The following is a 27956-nucleotide window of genomic DNA, read 5'->3' on the forward strand; positions in this document are numbered from 1 at the left end:
CTCAATCAAAAAACAAGGCACTTCCAAACAAGCCAAAGGTCAGCAGTACAGAGAACTGGTGCTATAAGAGCGGTTTCATCCTCCTTCTTTGGATCAAGTATTCAATTCCCTAAAACTAGTATTTAAAAGGAAAGGAAGCCCTTTTATGGAGAGGTGCTCATTTTGTGATTTTTGTTATCTATACAAACAATAGTTGTTTTCTAGTATCAAAAATTTCTATTATCAAGTTCTGTATAATCTACTTATATGAGAGAAGAAAATATTTCACATTGTTCCAAAAACTATAAGCTCCTCTCTAAAGAGAATTACATTTTCTGGATTTTTCCACACCTGGACAAGATTAAGAATCTCTGATCTATGTCAAGAGGTTTAGGTGTTAAGAATCCAGAGATTTGTATGAATCTCTCACTTATACTTTAAGCACCAAATGGTAATTATGCAAGTAAATATGGAAGTATTTATATGGCTTGGCGATGTCAAAATCACTTCACCTTATGTCTGTCAGAGTACCAATCTACACTTTAATGAATGCAAAGAGAGGATCTGGTCCCAAATTTGCATGTTTAAGAACTTGACTTGATGACTCCCGGGGAGGAATGTAGACCTGGCATCGTGGGACGGAGAACATCTTCTTGACCAAAAGGGGGATGTGAAAGAAAATGAAATAAGCTTCAGTGGCAGAGAGATTCCAAAAGGAGCTGACAGGTCACTCTGGTGGGCACTCTTACGCACAATTTAGACAACCCTTTTTAGGTTCTAAAGAATTGGGGTAGCTGGTGGTGGATACCTGAAACTATCAAACTACAACCCAGAACCCATGAATCTCGAAGACAATTGTATAAAAATGTAGCTTATGAAGGGTGACAATGGGATTAGGAAAGCCATAAAGACCACACTCCACTTTGTCTAGTTTATGGATGGATGAGTAGAAAAATAGGAGAAGGAAACAAACAAACAGACAAAGGTACCCAGTGTTCTTTTTTACTTCAATTGCTCTTTTTCACTCTAATTATTATTCTTGTTATTTTTGTGTGTGTGCTAATGAAGGTGTCAGGGAGTGATTTAGGTGATGAATGTACAACTATGTAATGGTACTGTGAACAATCGAATGTATGATTTGTTTTGTATGACTGTGTGGTATGTGAATATATCTCAATAAAATGAAGATTAAAAAAAAAAAAAGAAATTGCCCAAATAAACAAATTCAAAAGTCAGAGGAGACACAGAGTTTGGAAAAACTAGTAAAAGATGTTCAAACAAATTCAACAAGATGGTTAAAGAGATAAAGATATTAAGAAGACAATGAGTAAACAAAAAGAATTTGTAAGAATACATGGAAAAATAACAAATCTTATGGAAATTAAAGACACTATGATTGAAATAAAAATACATTAGAAACACACAAGAACAGACTTGAAGAGGCAGAAGAAAGGATCTGTAGGCTAGAAGACACAGCATCCGAATTCAAACAGATAAAGAAAAAGATGGAAAAATTTGAGCAAGTACAACTTCCTACAAAAACACAAATAACCTACACTGATTAGAGAAGAAATAGAAGACCTCAACGAACCAATCACAAGTAAAGATACTGAATCATCATCAAAAAACTATCAACAAAGAAAAGCCCAGGACCAGATCATTTCACAGGCAAATTTTTCCAAGCATTCCAAGAACAACTCATACCAATCCTGCACAAACTCTTCCAAAAAATTAGAGAAAGAACACTACCTAACTCATTCTATGAAGCCAACATCACCCTAGAACCAAAGCCTGATAAAGATAAAACAAGAAAATAAAACTACAGACCAATCTCTCTAAGGAATATACATGTAAAATTCCTCAACAAAATACTTACAAATAGAATCCAACAACTCATTAAAAAAATTATACACCATAACCAAATGGGTTTTATTCCAGATATGCAAGGTTGTTCAACACAAGAAAATCAATTAATGTAATTCAGCACATTAACAAATCAAAAGGGAAAAACCACATGACCACCTCAATTGATGCAGAAAAGCCATCTGACAAAATTCAGCATTCTTTCTTGACAAAAACACTTGGAAAACTAGGAATCAAAGGAAATTTCCTCAACATGATAAAGGGCATATATAAAAAACCCACAGCTAACATCATATTCAAAGGAGAGAGATGGAAAGCTTTCCCTATAAGATTGGGAACAAGACAAGGATGACCACTGTCACCACTACTGTTCAATATTATGCTAGAAGTTCTAGCTAGAGCACTTAGGCAAGAAAAAGAAATGAGGCATCCAGATCAGAAACAAAAAAGTAAGTAAAGCGTTCACTATTTGCAGACATGATCCTATATTTAGAAAATAAAAAAAAAAAGGCTTAACAAAGCTATTTGAGCTAATAAACAAATTCATCAAAGCGGCGAGATACAATCAGTGGTGTTTCTATACACTAGTAATGAGCTATCTGGGAAGGCAATCAAGAAAAAAATTCCATTTACAATAACATGTTTAGGAATAAACTGAACCAAGTATGTAAAGGGCCTGTACACAGAAAAGTACAAAGCATTGCTAAAAGAAATCAAAACCTTAAAATAAAAGCAAAGACATTCCATGTTCATGCATTGGAAGGCTAAATATCATTAAGATGTTAATTTTACCCAAATTTATCTACAGATTCAAGGCAATGCCAATCAAATGCCAGTAGCCTACTTTGCAGCAATAGAAAAGCTAATTATCAATTTTCTTTGGAAGGGTAAGAGACACTGAAGAGCCAAAAACATCTTGAAAAAGAAGAAAGGACTCACATTTCCTGACTTTAAAGTATATTATAAAACAGCAGTCAGAGCAGCATAGTACTAGCATAAAGACAGAAATATTGATTAATGGAATCTAACTGAGAATTCAGAAAAAGACACTCAGACCCTCAAACTTAATTTCCAAATAAATTTGATACCTATCTTTTCCAAGCCTGCAAAGTAGGTGTTGGGATTTTTTTTTTATTGGAATTGCGTTGAATTTGTAGATCAATTCGGGTAGAACTGACATCTTAATGACATTTAGCCTTCCTATATATGAACATGGACTATTTCTCCACCTTTTTAGGTCCCTTTCTATTTATATATATAATTTGTCAGAGCTACTGCCTGGAGTGCAGTTTCCCTATCCTACCAGCAGGTGGCACTCATGACCCTTTTACTCTCAAGCCAGTCTTCCATGAACTTCTATGTGATGGGTGGGATCCAATCTGGATGGGGATCCAATCAGTGCACCAGTTCTCCGTGTGCAGTGGGGACCGCCTGCCCTGGGGCTGCAATGAGGGCCCTGTGCAGCTCAGCAGGGAGTCCGCTCAAGGGTATTCTCCAGCACAAACATGCCCGCTCCCTGCCTGCCGTACTCCCGGAAGCCTCTGGGATGTGGGAGGGGTTCCTGATGCCTCTGTATGGCACCCTCTCCTATCCTTGCTTCTTGCTGGTGCACATCCCAGGCTTCTGTGGGGGGAGAGTAAATGCTGCCACCCAGGTTCCCTAATGGGAGAACCTGGCCGTATGGATATGATGCATTACCTCCCCAGCTAAATGCCAAGGTGGGTACACGAGACTGGAGAGCCGCTGCTCAGTTCCTTGCCTGGCAGCCATCTCATTGCTGCCGGCCCTGGGAGGTGGTACCGGCCAAACAAACTCACCCCATCCCTCCAAGCTCCATCTCTTCGCATTTTTTTTTTCCCCACATTCCCCACCATGTCCCATAGGGTCCCTCTATGGCCAGTTACATGCTGAAACCACGGCCCCAGGCATCCTCTGGCCCCTCTCTAGTTTCCTTCACAGAGAAGAAGCCTGCTCTGCCTCACCCACTCTGCCATTTTCCCAGAAGTCCCCTGGCAGTTTTCTTTTGTGCTTAAGTTACTTTTATTTGGTTTCTAACACTTGCAATTTAAAAAGCCAAAACATATATATATAACTTTTAGACAAGAAAATGAGGCCCAGCAAAGGTAAAAGTGACTTTTTACCCAGGTCTATGGTTCAAGGAAGAAGCAGACACAAAGTGATTTTTCTTGCACAATGCTGGATATATTAGACTTATAAATCTGTAAATATGAAACAATGCCTTGTGCATATGGTGCCAAAAGGTCATCAATTAATACCTATACACTGTATAAAGAAGACAGTATAAAAGCTGTCATCTACACAATATCCCTTCTTCCTTTCTTTCTTAATAACATAACTCTGGGCTTTGTGACCCAAAAGGGAAAGGGCTGAGGAGAGACTTGACTTTTCCTTTCTCGGAACCCTAGCAACAAGTTTGACCTTGTTGAGATGCAAGCAAAAGCTGTTGGGTAAAACCTCCAGGAAAATTATTTTAAAAGGCTGTAATTATTTTACACTCACTTTTCTACTACCTGGGGAACAAGATGTCAACTGGAATCACTAAGGTGACCTTAAAGTAGAAAGTCATACCCAGACAGAAGAGTGAAGCAGAAAGACTGAAGAAGCCTGGGAACCCTGGTGACCCTGCCAAGCCCCATACTACCTATCCTCAAAATTCTTCAACATGAGAGAGAAACATCTATCTTGCTTAAGTAACTGTTATTTTGAGTTTTCTTTTATATCCTAACTGGTATAAGGATCCTCTGGTCCTACATAAGGAATAAAGACAAAAACAATAGCCACAAAGTGGACAGGCAACACGAGTTTTATAATGCTATGTAACCCGGAAATTTTTAATGAATATAGGATTGCTTACAGTTATACAGCATAGCATTATACCACAGTAGATATATTACTGAACAATTTTTATGTGCCTGACTACAAATATAACTACATAATGTAAAGGTTTGATATAATAATTACACAAGAAAGTAACCTAAGTTCTTATGTTAAGATGGGTTCATCTATTTTTAAAAATGTGTTCATTAGTACTTGTACTGGTTGACTGATTTAAAAGAAATTTAGGCAAAAGCAACCTTTTCTATCAAACATTATCTACAAAAATGTTTTTAAAAGAAAGTCAGACAACGTGGGACATGACTCACGGAGATGAGCTTGGCCCTGGCATCAAGGGATTGAGAAAGCCTTGGACCAAAAGAGGGGAGACTAAATGAAACAAAGTTTCAGTGGCTGAGAGATCTCAAATAGATTTGAAAGGTCATTCTGGAGGTTATTCCTATGCATTATATAGATATCCCTTTTTAGTTTTTAGTATATTGGTATAGCTTGAAGGAAATACCCGAAACTGTCAAACTGCAAACCATTAGTCTTGATTCTTGAAGATGATTATTTAACTATATAGCTTACACTGGTCCGTGTGATTGTGAAAACCTTGTGGCTCCCACTCCCTTTATCCAGTGTATGGAGAGTTGAGTAGAGAAATGAGGACAAAAAGTAAATGAATAATAGGGAGGGATGGGGGTATGGGATGTTTTGGGTGTTCTTTTTTACTTTAATTTTTATTCTTATTCTCTTTTTGTGGTAATGAAAATGTTCAAAAATTGTGGTTATGAATGCACAACTATATAATGGTATTGTGAACAACTGATTGTACACTGTGGATGATTTATGGTTTTTATATATCTCAATAAAATTGAATTTTTTAAAAAAAGAGAACTAGGGAAAAAAAAAAAAAAAAAGCCAGAACCACAGTCAGTTCTACACACTGGTATATCCTCTAATGACAATTTAAAACCACCTCTCTTGTCCTGCTTCTTTGTACCAAATACCCTGTTGTATCTGTACAGGTACAGGAATATCAGGTGTGCAGGGAACAAGGTGAAGGAAAGATCAAAACTTACTCATTACAAACTCCACTCATATAACTTTCCCAATAAAGTCAAATTCCTGCACTCTTAGTCCTTCAGTCAAAATCTATGCCTCAGATCTACAGAAGGTACTTTTTTCTTAGTAAATCTGTATTGTCGTGAGCCAGGTCTGAGCCTCATGATGACATTATGTCTGAACAATTTTTTCTACCTCATCTACGTTATGTTCACTTTTCCCAACTCAATACCACACAAACTTGATAAAGGTTCAGTAATTCCAAAAGGAAAATTTGGCACAAGGGTGACAATCCAGCGACAGACTTGGCTCCTCCTGTAAACTGAAATCTATATTAAAAAAAAGTTAAAACTAGTAGAATGCTTTCAGTTTAGAGAACCTAAATCACAAAAATCTTTCTAATCACTTGATATAGTGAAATTTATTTAGCAAATATCTACAGGAAGTGAAAAATTAAAGCTTTTTAATTTCATTCACTGTTTCACAAGGATTTCTGGCCTGATGCAAGGAGGCAGGAGTAAAGAATTCAAATGTTATCAAAAACAGAGATGCAATCCGCAGTTTACATTAAAGGTCAAAACTGAGATGCATTTAATGCATCACTCATTTGAAGACTCTCAGCAAATGTATGTATTATATTAGCCAACTTAAACAAATTAGGGAAGAAACATGATTAGAAGAAGGGCACATTTACATCATACCTGCATAATACACTTTATAACTTCTCAGAAAATAACTGGAAGATTCCAGCACAAGATATTTATAGATTCTCTTAGGAGCATCTTATAAAACATCAATATTACAAAAATGAAATTAATGAACATCACTTCATGGACATTTGGAAAATATACATATAAAACCACCCTTGGCAATAGCTTAAAAGAGCCAGGCTACTTAGTAAAGGTTTAATCATAAAACTTTCTTTTAAAAAATTCAAATTTTGTACATATATCCTAAAAAGCTAACAAACGAATAAAACAAATGGAGAAATAATATTTAAGTCAATAATAAAACAGTTTCAACAAATATTAGAAAAAAGATAAAAAATGATTCTCCATGACTAAATATAAAATAAACACTGTAGAAGAGTTAAATAGAAGCAAAGTCTCAAGCTTGAAAAAATAAAACATCATTTTTAACAAGATGTAACAGGCTTTTAGATAGGTTTGGCAACTTCGAAAGTAACATAACTGTCCCCTTCTTGTCCTCACTAATAGATTTTCCATTTTAAGAAAAGGTCAGAAGAAATACTTAAAAAAAAAAAAAAAAGTTAACGTTTTACATTTTCTTTAATGTTGCACATTTAAAAATAAAGGTATTTCCCATTACAAAGAAAAAAAAGCACTAAAGCAATTTTTGCAGGCTTCTCTGGTCCCTCATGTAAAATAAAAGCTCATTTTCTAAAAGCAATCAAGTGGAATACACTAGCTTAACTATCTGATACCAAACAATGCCATTATTTCCTACCTGAAATTTCATCCAATAGCAATATACACTCACTGAAGCACTTCAGTGTTACACTGTCTCTCGGTTCAGATTACATGGACTCACATTCTGTAAGCCAATAGTTAGATCAAGTATCTTCTTATAGTGTTAGAAGGAATGGCAAACTTTAGAAGATAAAAACTGTAATTTTTAAAATCTATCAATAATTTGTCCTGGAGTGAATTCTAATGTTATCTGCATTAAAATTTCAAAAAAAGGAAAAACTATACAGAATCAATACTTTGTATAATAGAGTAAAAATGAATAATTTTGTTCTAATAACTAAGTGATGATACATAAAATAAGAAGATGTATGAATGAAAATCTGAGTGAATTTTAGCCATGTAGGCTATTACTTAATTCTCTTTTCATATTAGAGCTAATAACACAAAAGGACCCAAAGCAATCAGCTTTTTCTGGAAAATGGAAAACAAAGGGAAAACAAATAAATCAAGCATTTATCCTGCCTTTCCTGTAGAACTTGTACCACCGGGCAACCAAATAGCTGATTTACTAAAATTCTTCACCGTGATTCCAGATAATGAACACAAAAAAAATGAGATATTTAAGAGATCACTTGGAACCCCTGATGAAATAATGGATGTAGACAATGGTTACTAATGACTGCAAAAGCTTTAGGTAATAGGTTGATAGGGAACTTAAAAATAGGTGAATCAAGTTAATAGTACGAAGATAAAAATAATTAAACTCACTGGATTCGTAATTGAACACCTACGGATATTAACATCACAACCAGACTTATATGTTTCCTGATATGATTCAAGAACAAATACTTAGCTGCCTATGAGAAATTCTCACCAAAAAAAAAAACTTGAACCTGAGTCTAATCAAGCCTCTACCCATTTATAGAAAATAATCTAGAATGTGGAAAAGTCTATAGAAAAATGACCTAATTTCTTCAACAAAGTAAATGACAAGAGAAAAAAGGGAGTGAGGGAAATTGAAAAAAGATTTGAAAGACACATAAACCAAATGAAATATGAACACCTTATTTGGCTCATGATTTGAATAAACCAACTATATTTAAAACAAAAACAAAAAAAAATAGTAGAATATGAAAGAATTTTGAACATTTGACTGAATGGGAACTATTCTTAATTGTTTTTAAGTGTGATAATGGTTCTCTGGTTTTGACTGTTTTTTTCTTTTTAAAGAGTCTTTATCATTTAGAGATACACACACTGAAGTACAGGTATTTACAAATGAAATGGAGGAAGAAGGAAAGCTCTCTCATTACTGAGTAAGATATGGTTGTACGTGATGTTAAGATACATAAATACCAAAAGTTGATACTGAAATCAATAAAAAATATAAGCCCTATATTTTCTATCATTTTAACTTAACATAAAATACAATAAATAGGATTGTGGGACAAATATGAACTGGATATTAATGAAGGTTTTACTTACATGTTATCCCACACAATTCTTCAAAAGTGAATTTAAAACTTCTTTATACAAAATGAGAGCACTAACTGCATTTATCCTGCCCACACAGAAATTTGACAGGCTCGATCAATCTTCAGTACCTTTAAACTAAAAATTAACTAGAAATCCTTTTAAGAATCAGCACTGGGAAAACTAAGATGGCGGCTAGGTGAGACAGGGCAAAAAAATACCTCCATGAAAAACACTAGATAAAAACCAGAAAGTGACCCAGAATACCGGTTACAGCAATGCGCCAGCTGGACAAGGTCTGCTAGTTCCACAGGGGCTGTATACTTGGTGAAACCAGGAGTCTGCATTCTGAAACGAGTAAGCTGGCTGGAAGACCCGCAGCCACGCGGCAGTCTGGGGAAGCCAGGGTTTGGCGTTTGGAGACCAATTGGCTCTTTTTTTTAAAAAAAAAAAAAAAAGAGGGAAAAACCCAGAAGCAGCTGCAGTTGTGATAGTGGGAACCATGCAGTAAAACACAGCAAGAGGGGTCTGGGCTGGCCTCTCGGGGTCTAGCCTGGAAGATAGCCCGCTGCAGATACCCTCGGGGCCAGGGGAACGGAGGGGAGAGCCAGAAGCAGAAAGAAACCCCGTGGCTAGCAGCTGGCCCCCCAGAGGGCTGGATAAACTCCTGCCCGGGGCCGTGCCCACAGCCCAGAGCCCCGTCATTTGTCCCAGAGCTGGGAAAGAGGAACTGTGCGAGGAGGGGGGTGTTAAGATGCCCCATTCAGCCATCTTTGCATCAGGCTGAAAACGCCCTGGCATGGCCCAGCAGCCCAGGACGTCCCTTGAGGGACGGCGCGCACTGGAGATGTAGCACGGCATTCCCTCAGCAGACCTCCTGGAGGATCGCGGCTGGGCGGGGGGACACGCTCTGAGAACCCAGGGACGCTACACCAAGTCCGGTGGTTTGTGGGACAGCGAGAGAGAGGGTCTGGGACTGAAATGAAATGAAGGCTTCGACTCTTGCAGCAGCCTTGAATCTCCAGGAACCTGGGGGATTTGAATATTAAAGCTGTCCTTCCTCCCTGGCCACCCATATACACGCCCCACATTCAGGGCGGACGGCTCCAGCAACACACCCAAACTGAGTTCTCCAACTGAACCCCACAAGAATCATTTCCCCACACAGTGTGGGGACAAGGTGGAGAACTGACTTGAGGAGTATAGGTGACCCACAGACGCCATCTGCTGGGTAGTTAGAGAAAGTGTACGCCACCAAACTGTTTCTGAAAAATTAGATAGGTATTTTTTTTTTACAACTTGAAAGAACCCTTTCAAGCAAAGCAAATGCCAAGAGGCCAAAAACAACAGAAAATCTTAATGCATATGATAAAACCAGACGATATGGAGAATCCAACTCCAAACACACAAATCAAGACATTGGAAGATACACAGTACCTCGCAAAATTAATCAAAGACCTACAATCGAGGAACGAAAATATGGCAAAGGATTTAAAGGACATCAAGAAGACCATGGCCCAGGATATAAGCGACATAAAGAAGACCCTAGAAGAGCATAAAGAAGACATTGCAAGAGTAAATTAAAAAATAGAAGATCTATGGAAATAAAAGAAACTGTTGGCCAAATTAAAAAGACTCTGGATATTCACAGTACAAGACTAGAGGAAGCTGAACAATGTCTCACTGTCCTAGAAGTCCACAGAACAGAAAATGAAAGAACAAAAGAAAGAATGGAGAAAAAAATCAAAAAAATCGAAATGGATCTCAGGGATATGACAGACAAAATAAAACGTCCAAACTTAAGACTCATTGGTGTCCCAGAAGGGGAAGAGAAGGGTAAAGGTCTAGAAAGAGCATTCAAAGAAATTGTTGGGGAAAACTTCCCCAATCTTAAACACATAAATACACAAAGCATAAATGCCCAGCGAACTCCAAATAGAATAAATCCAAATAAACCCACTCTGAGACACATTCTGATCAGACTCTCAAATACTGAAGAGAAGGAGCAAGTTCTGAAAGCAGCAAGAGAAAAGCAATTCACCACATACAAAGGAAACAACATAAAACTAAGTTGTAACTACTCAGTGGCCACTGTGGAGCCAAGAAGGCAGTGGCATGACATATTTAAAATTCTGAGAGAGAAAAATCTCCAACCAAGAATACTTTATCCAGCAAAACTCTCCTTCAAATTTGAGGGAGAGCTTAAATTTTTCAGACAAACAAATGCTGAGAGACTGCCAATAAAAGACCTGCCCTACTGGAGATACTAAAGGGAGCCCTACCAACAGAGAAACAAAGAAAGGAGAAAGAGATATAGAGAATATTAACAAACATATATAGTACCTTACATCCCAAATCACCAGGACACTCATTTTTCTCTACTGATCACGGATATTTCTCCAGAAGGGACCATAAACTGGGACATAAAACAAGCCTCAAGAAATTTAAAAAAAAAAAAAAAAAAATTGAATATACTCAAAGCACATTCTCCAACCATAATGGAATACAAACAGAAGTCAATAATTTTTGAACTGTAACTCCACTATTTACTTCCTATATGATATAAAATACACAAACTCTAACGACAAATCAGTGGTTATGAACTCAATGTAAAATATGTAATTTTAGACAACTATATAAAGGTGGGGGAATGAAGGAGTAAAGGAACATAGTTTATGTGTCCTATTGAAGTGAAGGTGGTATTAAAGAAAAACAAGATTGATATGGATTTAAGAGGTTAATTTTAAGCCCCACAGTAAACACAAAGAAACTATCAGAGAATATAACCATAGAGATGAAAAGTAGAGTTTGGGTTAAGAGAAATGGGGGAAGGGGCAATGGGGAGTTAAGAAATGAGTGTAGGATTGCTGTTTGAGGTGAAGGAAAACTTCTAGTAATGGATGGTGGGAAAGAGCATTACAACATTCTAAATGTGATTAATCCCACTAATGAAAGGCTAGGGAGGGGGTGGAATGGGAAGATTTAGGCTGTATATGTTTCCACAACTGAAAAAAAAAAAAAAAAAAAAAAAAAAAGACAGTCTAAATAGATGACAATTAATTGCCAAGGATGAACTTGGATGGGATTGGAGGATACAGGACAGGTGGCTCAAAGGGACACAGTTGAGACATAAGGAAAAGGAAATATAGAATGTAAGCTTTGTATCATTGTTGAATCTCTTGTACTTCTTAGCAGCACTTAATGGGATTGCATAAAAGAATGTACTTGTTCATGGGAAGTGTATATGTGAATTATAGTGCATGTTCAAAGATGTATGCAGCTAGCTCTCATATGTTCAGAAGACAGAGCAATAGATGTTGGATGATAGGGAGGGAGGGAAAGAAATAGCAATGTGACAGCATGTTAAAGTTGGTGGATTGAGCTATCGGGAGGGGTCAGGTTATGATGAACTTCTGTGTATGGGGTTAGTATTGTTTTTGCAACTGTTCCTATAACTTTGAATTTATTTCAAAATAAAAAAAATAAAAATAAAAATAAAATTAAAAAATTAAAAAAAATAATCAGCACTGATGAAATGTTTAGAAGAACAGAACACAGAATGGATCACCACAAATGAACCTATAAATAAGGATTAATCAAGCAGCTATTATGTACATCAAATTTAAGAAACAGTTGTTAATTACTCATGCTATCATATTAAGTAAGCAAAATTAACGAGATACACGAAAAAAACTAAAAAAAAAAAAAAACAGAACCAAAAAAATATTCTTCATTATTCATAGTAAAGCAATGGCATAAAATTTAAGTGTCTTCACTACCAACATTTGATAAAATAAAAGACAGGCCATACCTTAACGAATTGTGTATTATTTACATCCATTTAAATGAAGATGATCAAAAAACAATATTTTAATAGATGTGTAAATGCATACATGTATGCAGTGAATCAATGAAATTCATACACAAGCAGCAATGTATGAGATTATGTAATACAAACCTTTTGCAAGGAAATGTAGCACTAAAAGCTTCAAAGCCACAAAGAAAAATTCATAATCCTTTGGTCCAGCAATTCAACTTCTATAAATCTATCCCAAGTAAATTAACCAAAATATGAAAGGTACTTTAGGCACACTAAATTATAGTATTGTTTGTAACAAAACAACAAACAACTTAGACACCTAACATTGCTGGTACGGTAATGTATCAGCTTGGCAAGGCTGAACTACATTTCCTAGAATTCCCTTTCCTGGGCATAGCTAATTAGGGTAACCTACCAGAGATATTCTTAAGGGAGAATTGAAGGCTAGAAATGAGGCAGCTGCCATATGGTAGCTGCCACCCATTGTGGCTTATCTGCAACATGATGAAGAGATCCCTGGTTTCAGCAGAACAGTCAAGCCAACAAGTTCAAAGACAAGAAGCAAGTAATGATGCAGGTTTCAGTCCATCCTTTGGCCTACACTTTGTACTTGTGGCTTTTTCTTGGTCTCCCCTACTTTATATCCATCTTCTTTTACCGATTGCTTGACTTATGAACATCAAATTTTTTTAATAATTCAATTTTATTCAAACATATTCACATACCATGCAGTCATACAAAGCGTACAATCAATTGTTCCCACTACCACCATATAGTTGTACATCCATCACCAAAATTAACTTTTGAACATTTTCATTACCACACACACAAAAGTAATAAGAATAAAAATTAAAGTGAAAAAGAACAATTAAAGTAAAAGATACCCCACCTCGATGGTTGCTAACATGACCACGGACATAGGGGAATGGTGGTTTGATGGGTTGAGCCCTCTACCATAGGATTTACCCTTGGGAAGACTGTTGCTGCAAACGAGAGGCTAGGCCTCCCTATAATTGTGCCTAAGAGCCTCCTCCCGAATGCCTCTTTGTTACTCAGATGTGGCCCTCTCTCTCTAGCTAAGTCAACTTGAAACGTGAAATCACTGCCCTCCCCTCTACGTGGGATCAGACACCCAGGGGAGTGAATCTCCCTGGCAACGTGGAATATGACTCCTGGGGAGGAATGTAGACCCAGCATCGTGGGATGGAAAACATCTTCTTGACCAAAAGGGGGATGCTGGGTCCAGATTCCTCCCTTGGAGTCATATTCCACATTGCCAGGGGGATTTACACCACTGGGTGTCAGATCCCACATAGGGAGGAGGGCAATGATTTCATCTGCCAAGTTGGCTTAGCTAGAGAGAGAGGGCCACATCTGAGCAACAAAGAGGCATTCAAGAGGACACACTTAGGCACAATTATAAGCAGGCCTAGCCTCTCCTTTGCAGTCAGTCTTCCCAATGGCAAGTCCCATGATGGAGGGCTCAGCCCATCAAACCACCAGTCCTCAATGTCTGTGAACACATCAGCAACCATCAAGGTGGGGAAGCCCAGCACCCCTGCATTCTCCCCCAGCAATGTTCACATTAATGGTAGCATATAATATTTCTCTTTTTGTGCCTGGCTTATTTCACTCAGCATTATGTCTTCAAGGTTCATCCAAGTTGTCATATGTTTCACAACATCATTCCTTCTTACTGCTGTATAGTATTCCATCGTGTGTATATAACACATTTTATTTATCCACTCATCTGCTGAAGGACATTTGGGTTGTTTCCATCTCTTGGCAATTGTGAATAATGCTGCTATGAACACTGGTGTGCAGATATCTGTTCGTGTCACTGCTTTCAGATCTTCTGGGTATATAGCAAGAAGTGTAATTGCTGGATCAAAGGGTAATTCTATATCTACTTTTCTAAGGAACTGCCAGACTGTCTTCCAGAGTGGCTGAACCACTATACAGTCCCACCAACAATGAATAAGAGTTCCAATTTCTCCACATCCTCTCCAGCATTTGTAGTTTCCTGTTTCTTTAATGGTAGCCATTCTAACTGGTGTGAGATGGTATCTCATGCTCTTAATTTGCATCTCTCTATTAGCTAGTGAAGCTGAACATTTTTTCATGTGTTTTTTGGCCATTTGTATTTCCCCTTCAGAGAACTGTCTCTTCATATCTTTTGTCCATTTTATAATTGGGCTGTCTGTACTACTGTCATTGAGTTGTAGGATTTCTTTATATATGCAAGTCTTTTGTCAGATACATGGTTTCCAAAAATTTTTACCCATTGAGTTCCCTGCCCCTTCACCTTTTTGACAAATTTCTTTGAGGTACAGAAACTTCTAAGCTTGAGGAGTTCCCATTTATCTATTTTTCCCTTTGTTACTTGTGCTTTGGGTGTAAGGTCTAGGAAGTGACCTCCTAATACAAGGTCTTGAAGATGTCTCCCTACATTATCTTCTAGGATTTTCATGGTACTGTCTTTTTTCTTTTTTAATTGTTCATTTTATTGAGATAATATTCACATACCAAGCAGTCATACAAAACAAATCGTACATTTGATTGTTCACAGCACCATTAAGTAGTTGTACATTCATTACCAAAATCAATCCCCGACACCCTCATTACCACACACACAAAAATAACCAGAATAATAATTAAAGTGAAAAGGAGCAATTAAAGTAAAAAAGAACACTGGGCGCCCTTGTCTGTTTGTTTGTTTGTTTCCTTCCCCCACCTTTCCACTCATCCATCCACAAACCAGACAAACGGGAGTGTGATCCCTATGCCCCCCCCCCCAATCCCACTGTCACCCTCATAAGCCACATTTTTTTACAACTGTCTTCAAGAGTCATGGGTTCTGGGTTGTAGTTTGATAGTTTCAGGTATCCACCACCAGCTACCCCAATTCTTTAGAACCTGAAAAGGGTTGTCTATATTGTGCGTGAGAGTGCCCACCAGAGTGACCTCTTGGCTCCTTTTGGAATCTCTCTGCCACTGAAGCTTATTTCATTTCCTTTTACATCCCCCTTTTGGTCAAGAAGATGTTCTCCGTCCCACGATGCCGGGTCTACATTCCTCCCCGGGAGTCATATTCCACGTTGCCAGGGAGATTCACTACCCTGGGTGTCTGATCCCACATAGGGAGGAGGGCAGTGACTTCACCTTTCAAGTTGGCTTAGCCAGAGAGAGGGCCACATCTGAGCAACAAAGAGGCATTAGGGAGGAGGCTCTTAGGCACAATTATAGGGAGGCCTAGCCCCTCCTTTGCAGCAACAGTCTTCCCAAGGGCAAATTCCATGGTAGAGGGCTCAATCCATCAAACCACCAATCCCCTATGTCTGTGGGCATGTTAGCAACCATCGAGGTAGGGCAGGCCAAAACCCCTGCATTCTCCACCAGCTCCTCAAAGGGGCTCTGCATGTTTTTTTCCTTGTTTTTTATTTTTTTAACTTTTTTTTTTTTCCTAAATCAACTGCATGAAAAATAAAAGGTACCGTCTTTTATATTGAGGTTTTTTATCCACTTTGAATTAATATTTTTTGTAGGGTGTGAGGTAGGGGTCCTCTTTCATTCTTTTGGATATGGATATCCAACTCTCCCAGCCCCATTTGTTGAAAAGACTGTTATGTCCCCGTTTAGTGGCTTTGGGGGCCTTATCAAAGATCAGTCGACCACAGATCTGGGGTCTATCTCCGAATTCTCAATTCAATTCCAATGATCAATATGTCTATCTTTGTGCCAGTACCATGCTGTTTTGACTACTGGCTTTATAATAAGTTTCAAAGTCAGGAAGTTTACATCCTCCCACTTCGTTTTTCTTTTTTAGAGTGTTTTAAGCAATTTGAGGCATCTTCCTTTTCCAAACAAATTTGATAACTAGCTTTTCCAAGTCTGCAAAGTAGGTTGTTGGAATTTTGTTTGGGATTGCATTGAATCTATACGTGAGTTTGGGTAGAACTGACATCTTAATGACATTTAACCTTCCTATTCATGAAAATGGAATATTTTTCCATACTTTAAGGTCCCTTTCTATTTCTTTTAGTAGAGTTATGTAGTTTTCTTTGTATAGGTCTTTTACCTCTTTGGTTAAGTTTATTCCTAGGTACTTGATTTTTTTAGTTGCTATTGAAAATGGTATCTTTTCCTTGAGTGTGTCTTCACTTTGTTCATTTCTAGCGTATAGAAACATTACTGATTTATGTGCATTAATCTTGTATCCCACTACTTTCCAAAATTTGTTTATTAGCTCCAGTAGCTGTATCATCTATTTCTCAGGATTTTCCAGATATAAGATCATATCATCTGCAAATAATGACAGTTTTACTTCTTCCTTTCCAATTTGGATGCCTTTTATTTCTTTGTCTTGACAGATTGCCCTGGCTAGCACTTCTAACACAATGTTGAATAACAGTGGTGACAGCGGGCATCCTTGTCTCATTCTTGATCTTAAAAGGAAAGCTTTCAGTCTCTCACCATTGAGTATTATGCTGGCTGCAGGTTTTTCATACATGCTCTTTATCATATTGAGGAAGTTTCCTTCAATTACTACCTTTTGAAGTGTTTTTATCAAAAAGGGATGCTGGATTTTGTCAAATGCTTTTTCAGCATCTACTGAAATCATCATTTGATTTTTCTCTTCTGATTTATTAATGTGATAAGCTACGTTTTTATACAACCGTCTTCAAGATTCAAGGGTTCTGGGTTGTAGTTTGATAGTTTCAGGTAGTGACTGATAGCTATTACAATTAAAAAGGATTATCTATTTTGTGCGTAAGAGTGCCCACCAGAGTGACCTCTCGGCTCCTTTTGGAATATCTCAGCCACTGAAACTTATTTCACTTCATTTCACACCCCCCTTTTGGTCAAGAAGATGCTCTCTATCCCACGATGCTGGGTTCAGATTCCTCCCTGGGAGCTGAACATCAAATTTCAAGGACAAATATTGTATGAACTAACTGATATGAAATAATTAGAATAAGGAAATTCATACAGTCAGAAATTAGAATATGGGTTATCAGGGGCTGGAGTGGGAGTTGTGAAAGGGGAGTTAATGCTTAACTGGCACAGAATTCCTGTTTAGGTTAACGGAGAAGTTTTAGTAATGGATAGTGGTGATAGTAGCACAACATTGTGAATGTAATTACCACCACTGAATTATATATCTGAATGTGGTTAAAGGGAAAATTTTAGGTTTAAATATATTGCCAGAATTTTTTTAAAAATAGAACTAGGATTCAACACCCTAAACCCTAATGTAAACTGGAACTACAGTTAAAAGTACAATTATAATTCTTTCATCAACTGTAACAAAAGTACCACATTAAAACAAAGTATTAATAATAATGAAAACTGTGAGGGGATGGAGTGGAATATTTATGAACTGTGTTGTCCGCATGATTTTTCTGTAAACCTACAACTGCTCTAATAAAGGAACTATATAAACATATAAATATATATGTACATATGTATATAAAACTGGAAAACACTCTGCCATAACTGACACCAGATTCAACATCCTCCCACAAACAACTGGAAAACTGAACAAAATATATAAAACAACTATTTTTTTTTATTGAGATTGTTCACATACCATACAATTATCCAAAGATCCAAAGTGTACAATCAATTGCCCATGGTACCATCATACAGCTGTGCAACCATCACCACAATTAATATTTTTGTTCAATTTTTAGAACATTTTCATTACTCCATACATAAAGACAAAAAAAAGGAAACTGAAATCCTCCCATACCCTTAATCAGTCCCCCTCCATTACTGATTCATAGTTTTGGTATAGTACATTTGTTACTGTTGATGAAAGAATGTTAAAATACTACTAACTACAGTATATAGTTTGCAATAGGTATATATTTTTTCCTATATGCCTCTCTATTATTAACTTCTAGTTATAGTGTCATACATTTGTTCTAGTTCATGAGAGAGATTTCTAATATTTATACAGTTAATCACGGACATTGTCCCACCACAAGATTCACTGTTTTATACATTCCCATCTTTTAACCTCTAACTTTCCCTCTGGTGACACATGTAACTCTGAGTTAACCCTTTCCACCCCATTCACACACCGTTCAGCACTGCTAGTTATTCTCACAATGTGCTACCATCACCTCTGTCAATTTCCAAATGTTTAAGTTCACCCTAGTAGAACATTCTGCTCATAAAAAGCAACTGCTCCCCATTCTTTAGCCTCGTTCTATATACTAGTAACTTATGAGTTTACATATTATAATTAGTTCATATCAGTGACACCCTGCAATATTTGTCCTTATGTGTCTGTCTTATTTCACTCAATATAGTGCCCTCAAGGTTTCATCAACGCATTTTTTTCCTGAAGGTTCTGTTCACACACCACACATTCTGTCCTAAGTAAATAATCACATATTTATGTATTCAGCATCATCACCACTATCTATATAAGGACATCTCCATTTCTTCCACAACAGAGGCACAGTGAAAGAAGGCAGAGGGACAAAAGAAAAAGAAAAAAGAAAGAGAGAGGGGGAAAAAAAACAAACATGACAGCTAGAAAGCAACAAAAGGAAAGATGGCATCAAACTGAAGTAGAATAAGAGTTGGACAACATCACCAATGGCAGGAGTCCCATACCCTTCCCCTATGTCACCCAACCCCCATATGCATTTAGCTTTGGTTTACTGCCTTTGTTATAGTAAAGGAAGCATAATACAATGTTACTGTTAATTATAGTCTCTAATGTGCATTGATTGTATTTTCCCGCCAGTCCCATCCTATTTTTAACACTTTGCAATGCTGATGTTCATTTGCTCTATCTCATGTAAAAATGTATTTGTACCTTTCATTACAACCGTTGAGCACCCTAGGTTTCACTGAGTTATACAGTCCCAGTCTTTTATCTTTCATCTCTCATTCTGGTGTCCCACATGGTCCTAACCTTCCTCCTTTAAATATGCTCACAGTCATCTTTGTTCACATTGCTGAGCTACTATCTCCAAAAATTGTTTCCCAAACCTCTCACTCCTGACTTTTCCTTTCTATCTGCAGTGCTTCCTTTAGTGTTGCCTGTAGAGCAGGTATCTTGTTTACAAACTCTGTCATTGTCTGTTTATCAGAGAATATTTTAAGCACTCCCTCATATTTGAAGGACAGTTTTGCTGGATATAGGACTTTTGGTTGGTGGTTTTTCTCTTTCGGTATCTTAAATATATCACCCCACTTCCTTCTTGCCTCCATGGTTTCTATCGAGAAATACGCATATAGTCTTATCAAGCTTCCTTTGTATGTGATGGATTGCTTTTCTCTTGCTGCTTTCAGGATTCTCTCTTTATCTCTGACTTTTGATGATCTGATTATTAAGTGTCTTGGCATAGGCCTATTCAGATCTAGTCTGTTTGGGGTATGCTGCACTTCTTGGATCCATAATTTTATGTCTTTCATAAGAGATGGGAAATTTTCATGACTATTTTCTCTATTATTGCCTCTGCCCCTTTTTCCTTCTCTTCTCCTTCTGGGACACCAATGCCATGTATATTCCTGCATTTCATTTTGTCCTTAAGTTCCCGGAGACGTTGCTCATATTTTTCCATTCTTTTCTCTACCTGTTCTTTTGTATGCAGGATTTCAGGTACCTTGTTCTCCAGTTCCTGAGTGTTTTCTTCTGCCTCTTGAGATCTGCTGTTGCATGTTTCCATTGTCTTTCATCTCTTGTGTTGCGCCTTTCATTTCCATAGATTCTATCAGTTGTTTTTTTGAATTTTCGATTTCTACCTTATGTATGCCCAGTGTTTTCATTATATATTTCATCTCTTTTGCCATATCTTCCCTAAACTTTTTGAATTCATTTAGTATTAGTTGTTTAAATTCTTCTAGCTCAGTTAAAGTGTGAGTCTGTCCCTTTGACTGGGCCATAACTTCATTTTTCTTAGTGCAGGTTGTAGTTTTCTGTTGTCTAGGCATGCGATTTCCTCGGTTACCCCAATCAGGTTTTCTCAGACCAGAATGGGCTCAGGTCTTAGAAGGAGGGAATAGTATCTGGTTTCCCTGAGGGTGTCTTGGAAGATTGGTATACCCTGTGAGGCCTCAAGTCACTGTACTTCTGCCCAGCAGGTGGCACCTGTTAGCCTGTAGCTCCAGACTGGTGTAAGGAAGTGTGGCCCGGGGCTGTTTTCCCCCAGACTCTGGGGTCTGTTTCTGAATGGAAGGCGGGTAGTAGGGCTTGGCACCACCTTCTTCCTCTTAGGGAAGATATACCCCCTAGGGAGAGGTCATATTTACATTTGAGTAGTCTCTCTGCCCGTGCTATCTCCACCCTTGTCTGCGTCAGAGCGCTGGGAACTGAAAATGGCTGAGGCTTTCTCCACTGAGCCAAAAAAGGGACAGAAAGTCCTCTTCCGGGCCAGTCTGCAGCCACCCTCCAGCTCCCCAAGGTCAGTTGTCACCAAAAGCCTCTGTCTGTTTTTTGGGGATTCGTAGCTTGTATTGAGCAGTCCATGTTTGTTAATTAAAACCCCAGTTGGAGCTCAGCTGAGCTATATTCACTTGCTGGGAGAGTGCTGCTCTGTAGCACCGCGAGGCTTTGCAGTTTGGGCCATGGGGGGAGATGGCTCCCTGCTTGGATCCGCAGTTTTTACTTACAGATTTTATGCTGCAATCTCAGGCATTCCTCCCAATTCAGGTTGGTGTATGATGAGTGGACAGTTACATTTGTCCTCCCGCAGTTATTCCAGATTATTTACTAGCTTTTCCTGGTTGTTTATTAGTTGTTCCAGGGGAAAAACTAGCTTCCACTCCTCTCTATGCCACCACCTTCTTCCATCTCCAAACAACTATTTTTAAACATTGGACAACAAGCAGAACTGGACTGTTACCACTGAGAGAAGCGAAACAAATGCTGTAATATCACCCAAGCTTTGTGCCTAGAGGCTCTGTTCAAACTACAATACAGGAAAGAGAACCCAAGCAAAGCATGCAGTCTCACTGAGTTGAGGACACAACAATCTCAGGGGGGCTATGGTGGCTAGAATTCACAGAACAGAGTACCAGAGGAGAAATTTACCTGAGAAATTGAGTATGTAGATGAATACTAAGCTGTGCAGGCACAGGGCAAGACTGAGTACAGTACCAAGAAAAAAACAACTACTGGGGCCTGGAGGTCACACAGAGTGAGGAGAAGTTTCAATTCTTCCCAAAGTAGAAAGATCTCGAACATCCAAGCCTTTGAGGAGATAATCCAAAAAGATCAAGTCTTAGGAGCACAGCTAAACTAGAGTAAAGGCTACTCCACATGCACCATAGCAATGTTTAAAAACAAGACTCGACTCTGGCTTAAGGTAAATCCGTCTGGGAGATACACAGCAGAGCAGTGGAGAGGACAGCCAAAATGCCAACAGAAATCCTGTCTTTCTAGCTAGAGAAGCAAAGAAAAGAGGTCCCTCTAAGGAGAAAGAGAACTGAGTATGAATCCACACAAGGTTTGAACTCACTCCTCAGCTGTGCACAGGACAGACAGAAACCAGCAAAGCAAAAGCTTTGAGAGTTTGATATTTAAACCAGCTCAAGTCTCAGTGTGGCACCATGTATAGAACAGACCCAAAGAAGCAAGACAAAGGCTTTGAAAACTGAACTGATATTGAAATCACCACAAACGGAATGCAAGACAGAACTAGTGTTCTGACCCTAACCAGGTTGATCACTTGCTAAAACAAAAATTCAACATTCTCCAAGGATTACAAAAGGACTCAAGAGTCTACACAGCATAACATGCACAACATCCAGGATACAATCCAAAATTAACTGACATAACAAAAAATCAGGAATTCTCATTAAATGCATGCCAACACCTAGACTACTCAGATATTAGGATTACTAAAGAGTTTAAAGCAGCTATCATAACTATGCTACAGGAGGTAAAAAATAAAGGTAAACTTGAAATGAATAAAAATATAGAGGTTCTCAGCCGGGAAATTTTAGAAGTAGAAATATATTGAGCCTGGATGGACTCATTAGCAGCACATAGATGACATAGGAAATAATAAATCAACAGGGAAGCTAAATAAATAGAAATTATCTAATTCAAGGACAGAGAAAAGATTGGAAAAAATGAACAGTGTCAGGGACCTAGGGAAATATCAAAATGTCTAACGTACATGTCACTGAATCCCAGAAGAGGAGAACAGAAAGATACTGAGGCAGAAAAAATGTTTGGCCAAAAGCTTCCCAAATGTAGTGAAACATTTTTCCAACATAGCATCACCAAGAGCTAGAACTTCACACAAGCTTACCGAATAGTGGCCCTCCAAGCAAAAGCACTTCATTAGTGATGCAGAGTTTGAATTTCTCCCCTGTAGTAGCAGAAGCAATAAGTAATCACCTCTGGATTAATGATCTCCACACCTATGATTACATACTCCTATCAGTAAAAAATGAGGTATAGGATAGATATAAATACGTGGTGGTTTGGAGCTGTGTACTTCAGAAATCCATGTTTTTAAACTTAATCCATTCCTATGGGTGTGAATCCACTGAAGTAAGATCTTTTGATAAGGTTATTTCAGTTAAAATGTGGCCCATTTCAATCAGGATGAGTCATAATCCTATTACTGGAGTCCTTTATAAGCAGAATGTAACTGAGACAGATAGAGAGAAAGCCACTGGAAGCAAGAAGCTGAAGGTCAATGGAACCCTGAAATGAAGGGAGAGGTCCGAAGAAGCTGCCATGTGCTCTGCCATGTGACAGAAGAGCCCACAGCTAAGGATCACTAACAGCCAGAATGCCAGTCTTAAGGAAAAAGCATCACCTTGATGAACCTTGGTTTGGATTTTTCCTAGCTCAAAATCTTGAACCAATAAATTATCACTGTTTCAGCCAACCCATTACATGGTATTTACTTAAGCAGCCAAAAAAACTAAAACAATGTATTAATGTATAAATTATATATAGACTACTGAATACTAATCTAATATAAATGCTAAATAATAAAATGAATAGAATAATTGAACAAGTAAGTTTTTTAAATTTTTTACTGATAAACTCTTTGTACTCTCTTTAAATTACTGACTTTTTTAAGTGAGAAGAATGCAAATGAATATCCTTTTCTAAATTTGCTTTAAACACGCTGTGATACAGCAATTAGAAGGTCTATTCTAAGCTCGGTTTTAATGTCAAATACGGATTTTTAAAAACAAATACTTCACAACCTTGTGGATCACACCCCCTTTATCTAGTGTATGGATGAGTGGAGGAATGGGAATAAAAACTAAAGGACAAATGGGGTGGGATGGGGGGATGATTTGGGTGTTCTTTTTTCACTTTTATTTTTTATTCTTGTTCTGGTTCTTTCTGATGTAAGGAAAATGTTCAGAGATAGATTGTGGTGATGAACGCATAACTATGTTATCATACTGTGGACAGTGGATTGTATATCATGGATGATTGTATGGTGTGTGAATGTATTTCAATAAAACTGAATTTAATAAAAAAAAAATACTTCACAAGTATATATAAATCCAATTATAACATGGCATTCATTGGCTTTGCTGAAATTCAGTTAAAGTTTTCCAATTCTTCTTACAAACATATTGTGCCAGTTTGAAAACATTATGGACTCCAGAACAGCCATGATCTTTTAATCCAATATTGTTAGGTAGAACCTTTTGATTGAATGTTTCCATGGAGATGTGACTCACCCAACTGTTGGTGAGACCTTTAATTAGTTTCTGTGGAGGTATGGCCCCACCCATTCAGGGTGGGTATTAATTAGATCACTGGAATCCTTTAAGAGCACTCATGGAGAAGCTTCTCAGAGAAGCTGAGAGAAACATTTTCGAGAGAAGCTAAGATATGTTTGCCCCTGGGAGAAGCTAAAGGATGACACAAACCTAGACACTTAGAGATGGTGGGAGTTGCAGACAGAAGGATGTTTGGAGATGCTAAGCTAAGAGATGAAGCCCAGAGTTTGCCCCAGAGAAGCTAAGAGTGTACTCCCAGATGCTTAGAGAGATGCCCCAGGAGAACCAAGCAGTGAAGTAAGAGAAGCTAAGAGAGACAGAGCACAGAGACATTTTGGAGAAAGACATTTTGAAATGCAACCCGAGAGCAAAGGACCAGCAGATGCCGTCCACATGCCTTCCCAGCTGACAGAGGTGTTCCAGACGCCAACGACCTTCCTTCGGTGAAGGTATCCTCTTGATGCCTTAGTTTGGACATTTTAATGGCTGTAAATCTGTAGCCTAATAAATCCCCTTTATAAAAGCCAATCCATTTCTGGTATTTTGCATAATAGCTTTAGCAAACTGGAACACATATGATAAGGAGGTGTTGAATATTTATAATTTTAAAATATAAGTTCAAAATTCCCTTTACAAATTGATGGATTAAAAAATTTTGTTCCCATGCTTTTCTATTGTTTTTAAAAGTATAACCACTTTTATATGTGACACAACCTTTTCAGCAAGAAAATCACAAAATAATTTAAATAAGTCCACCATTTTCATACGACAAATTTCACTCAGAAGAAAATTAGTTTGTCACCAATGGCTAACATGCTACCTTTACTGTCAAAGAACATACTTGTTTATATTTATAAAAATACATTGATAATTACTTAGAAAAAGAGAAACAAATTTAGAAGATCTTTCTTTTAATAGAAAAATGCCTAATTCACCTTTAGTTCAACTCTAAATACTTTACTATTACCACAAATAGTGAACTTTGAATATTCAAAAGATTTTTACAATTACTCCCCATCTCATCACAAAATATTGTTAAAAGCCTACCATTTAAAATAATATAATCTTTAAATCCACTCACCCAGGCACAAGTAAACACATCATGATAAACTGAAAGGAAACACATTAAGTGTGAGTTCTATTTCAACCCCTCCTGGCTTCCTCAGGAATGCCACACAAGCTATAAATCTCTCTCGACCATCTGACAAAATGAGGGGTACCAGTATAAAGCTAATTTTTTTGTTATTTTCTATTAAGTAAATGAATACATATTCTAATACTTTCTTCATGTACTTAAATGAGTCACCTCAAGCACTCCACTTTGAAGCCCACTATTGCTACCACATTTCATTAGAAAAGGAATTATTGTTTCTAAGTTTGAATTTAGAATCCAAAATTTTACAAAGTCCTAGCCTTCCAAGGGGAAATTATATAGATGATTTGGATATCTTTCTCCAAATTAAGAAAAGGGCTAAATATATTTATATTTATCTCAAAGTGGAATTAAATTTAGAGACACCTTTACTGAATAACTACTAGTATGTACCTCTTATAACAGGGCCTCATTTAATATTAAAAACAATGACAGGTAGAAATTAATATCCACTATTTTCATTTTAGAGATAGAAAAAAGTACCCTTTCTTATTTGTTCTTTTTATTTTCAACATTTTTCTCATATACTTTCTAATAGGGAATGCAGATTTCCCTGGCTCCTAAAAAGACAAATATAACTTTTTTTTGATGACACATTTATTCATTAGTCATCCCATTACTCTTCTCTGGATAATGAAGTACTATAGTTTTCAATTTACTCTAGTTTTTCCATACTGTCACTTCTGCTGTCATTAACCAGTCTAAACTACTCTCAAGATACTTCTAGTTTATTTCAAATGTGCTGAGAAAGAAAACTGACAAACAAGTTTAAAAATTAAATGTTAAATTGGAGTTGATAATAGACATGAAAAAGTAGATTCATGGTCGCCAGAGGCTAAAGAGAGGGAATGGTGGAATGACTGCTAACACGTAAGGGGTTTCTTTTGGGGATGATAAAAATGTTCTGGAATTAGATAGTGGTGATGATCACACAACCTTGTGAATAAACTAAAAACCACTAAGCTATATGCTTTAAAATGGTGACTTTTATGGTGTATGAAATTAATCAATAAAAACAGTAAAAATTTTAAAAGTTCAGTCAACAGGTGGTCTCAAATAGTTGAACTGCTCTCACTGCAGCTCAGGGCTCCAAGCAAACTTTCCAACTAGCCTCAAAAGTCATTTCTGCCACATCATATAGGTTGAAAGCCACAAAAGCCCTCACCATTTCAAGGCAATGGAACATAAATGTCACCCCTCACTCACACAGTAAGAACATGTGAGATCGGAAATACTGTTATAACCATCATTGGAAAATACTATCTGCCTCTGGGCTGTTATTCAGAAACCCAAGGTTGCCAAAGTCCGACCTCTTGTATCAATGATCTAGTACACTGATATATATATATACATATATATAAATATACACATACATGTACATATATACACATATATATATATACACACTACCTTCACTAATAGAATTTATAAATTCAAACGTGTGTACTATAATTTAAATTTAAAAGCATGAAATTTTAAAAATATAAAGACAAGCTCTGTTATTTCCACCATTCCTCCTACTTTAGAATCACACCTATAAATAATGGAAATTTTATTTCTTACAAAAGTAAATTTCATTCCCTCTAAGATTAGAAACAAGACAAGGATGCCCACTGTCACCACAGCTATTTAACATTGTGCTAGAAGTTTAACTAGAGCAATCAGGCAAGAAAAAAGAAATAAAAGGCACCCAGATTGGAAAGGAAGAAGTAAAACTGTCCCTATTTGCAGATGACATGATCCTATATTTAGACAAAAACAAAAAAATCCACAACAAAGCTACTTGAGATAATAAACAAGATCAGCCAAGTGGAAGGATACACGATCAACATGCAAAAATCAATGGTGCAGCTCTCAACTTCCGGTGTCCAAAAGAATCCACGACTTCGAGCCAACTGACCCATGTGGGCACCTGCAATTGTATCTTTTCTGTTTTATGCAACAACTGTGCTAACTGCAGTGGTGAATCTGCAACACTGTATACAAATGTAGGTGATATTAAGATAGAAATCTTCTATGAGAGGACACCTAAAACTTGAAAATTTCTTGGCTCTTTGTGCCAGTAGTTACTACAATGGCTGTATATTTCATAGAAATATCAAGGGTTTCATGGTTCAAACGAGAGACACAACAGACAAGAGGAGGTAACAGTATCTGGGACAAGAAATTTGAGGATGAATACAGTGAATATCTTAAGCACAATGTTAGAGGTGTTGTATCCATAGCTAATAATGGCCAAACTCCAGTGGATCACAGTTCTTCATCACCTATGGCAAGCAACCCACATTTGGACATGAAGTACACAGTATTTGGAAAGGAATAGATGGTCTAGAGACTCTAGATGAATTGGAGAAGTTACCAGTAAATGAGAAGACTTACCGACCTCTTAATGATGTACACATCAAGGACGTAACTATTCATGCCAATCCATTTGCTCAGTAGCTATAACAGACCTGGACAAATATTTGGCAAGCTGTTCATGGAACACACTTACTGTGGTTTACCCAGTTTTAATTATGTCAGAGTTTGCATGATTTTTCTACTTGTTTAGAGCTAAGTTCTTCTATGAGTTGGCAGAACCAAACAAACCAAAAGCCAGAGATAAACAGCT

At 37.4% G+C, this 27956-nt stretch overlaps 1 protein-coding gene and 1 pseudogene across 3 annotated transcripts in view; one reads left to right on the forward strand and one right to left on the reverse strand.

Moving 5' to 3' along the window:
- The window catches only part of LRBA (LPS responsive beige-like anchor protein), a 1009660-nt gene that overhangs the window by 945332 nt on the left and 36372 nt on the right, over positions 1–27956 (reverse strand). The gene's annotated exons all lie outside the window — the stretch shown is intronic.
- LOC119529091 lies at positions 3226–27787 on the forward strand (annotated as a pseudogene).

The sequence above is a fragment of the Choloepus didactylus genome, chromosome 3 (assembly GCF_015220235.1).
Source record: "Choloepus didactylus isolate mChoDid1 chromosome 3, mChoDid1.pri, whole genome shotgun sequence".
Taxonomy (NCBI): domain Eukaryota; kingdom Metazoa; phylum Chordata; class Mammalia; order Pilosa; family Megalonychidae; genus Choloepus; species Choloepus didactylus.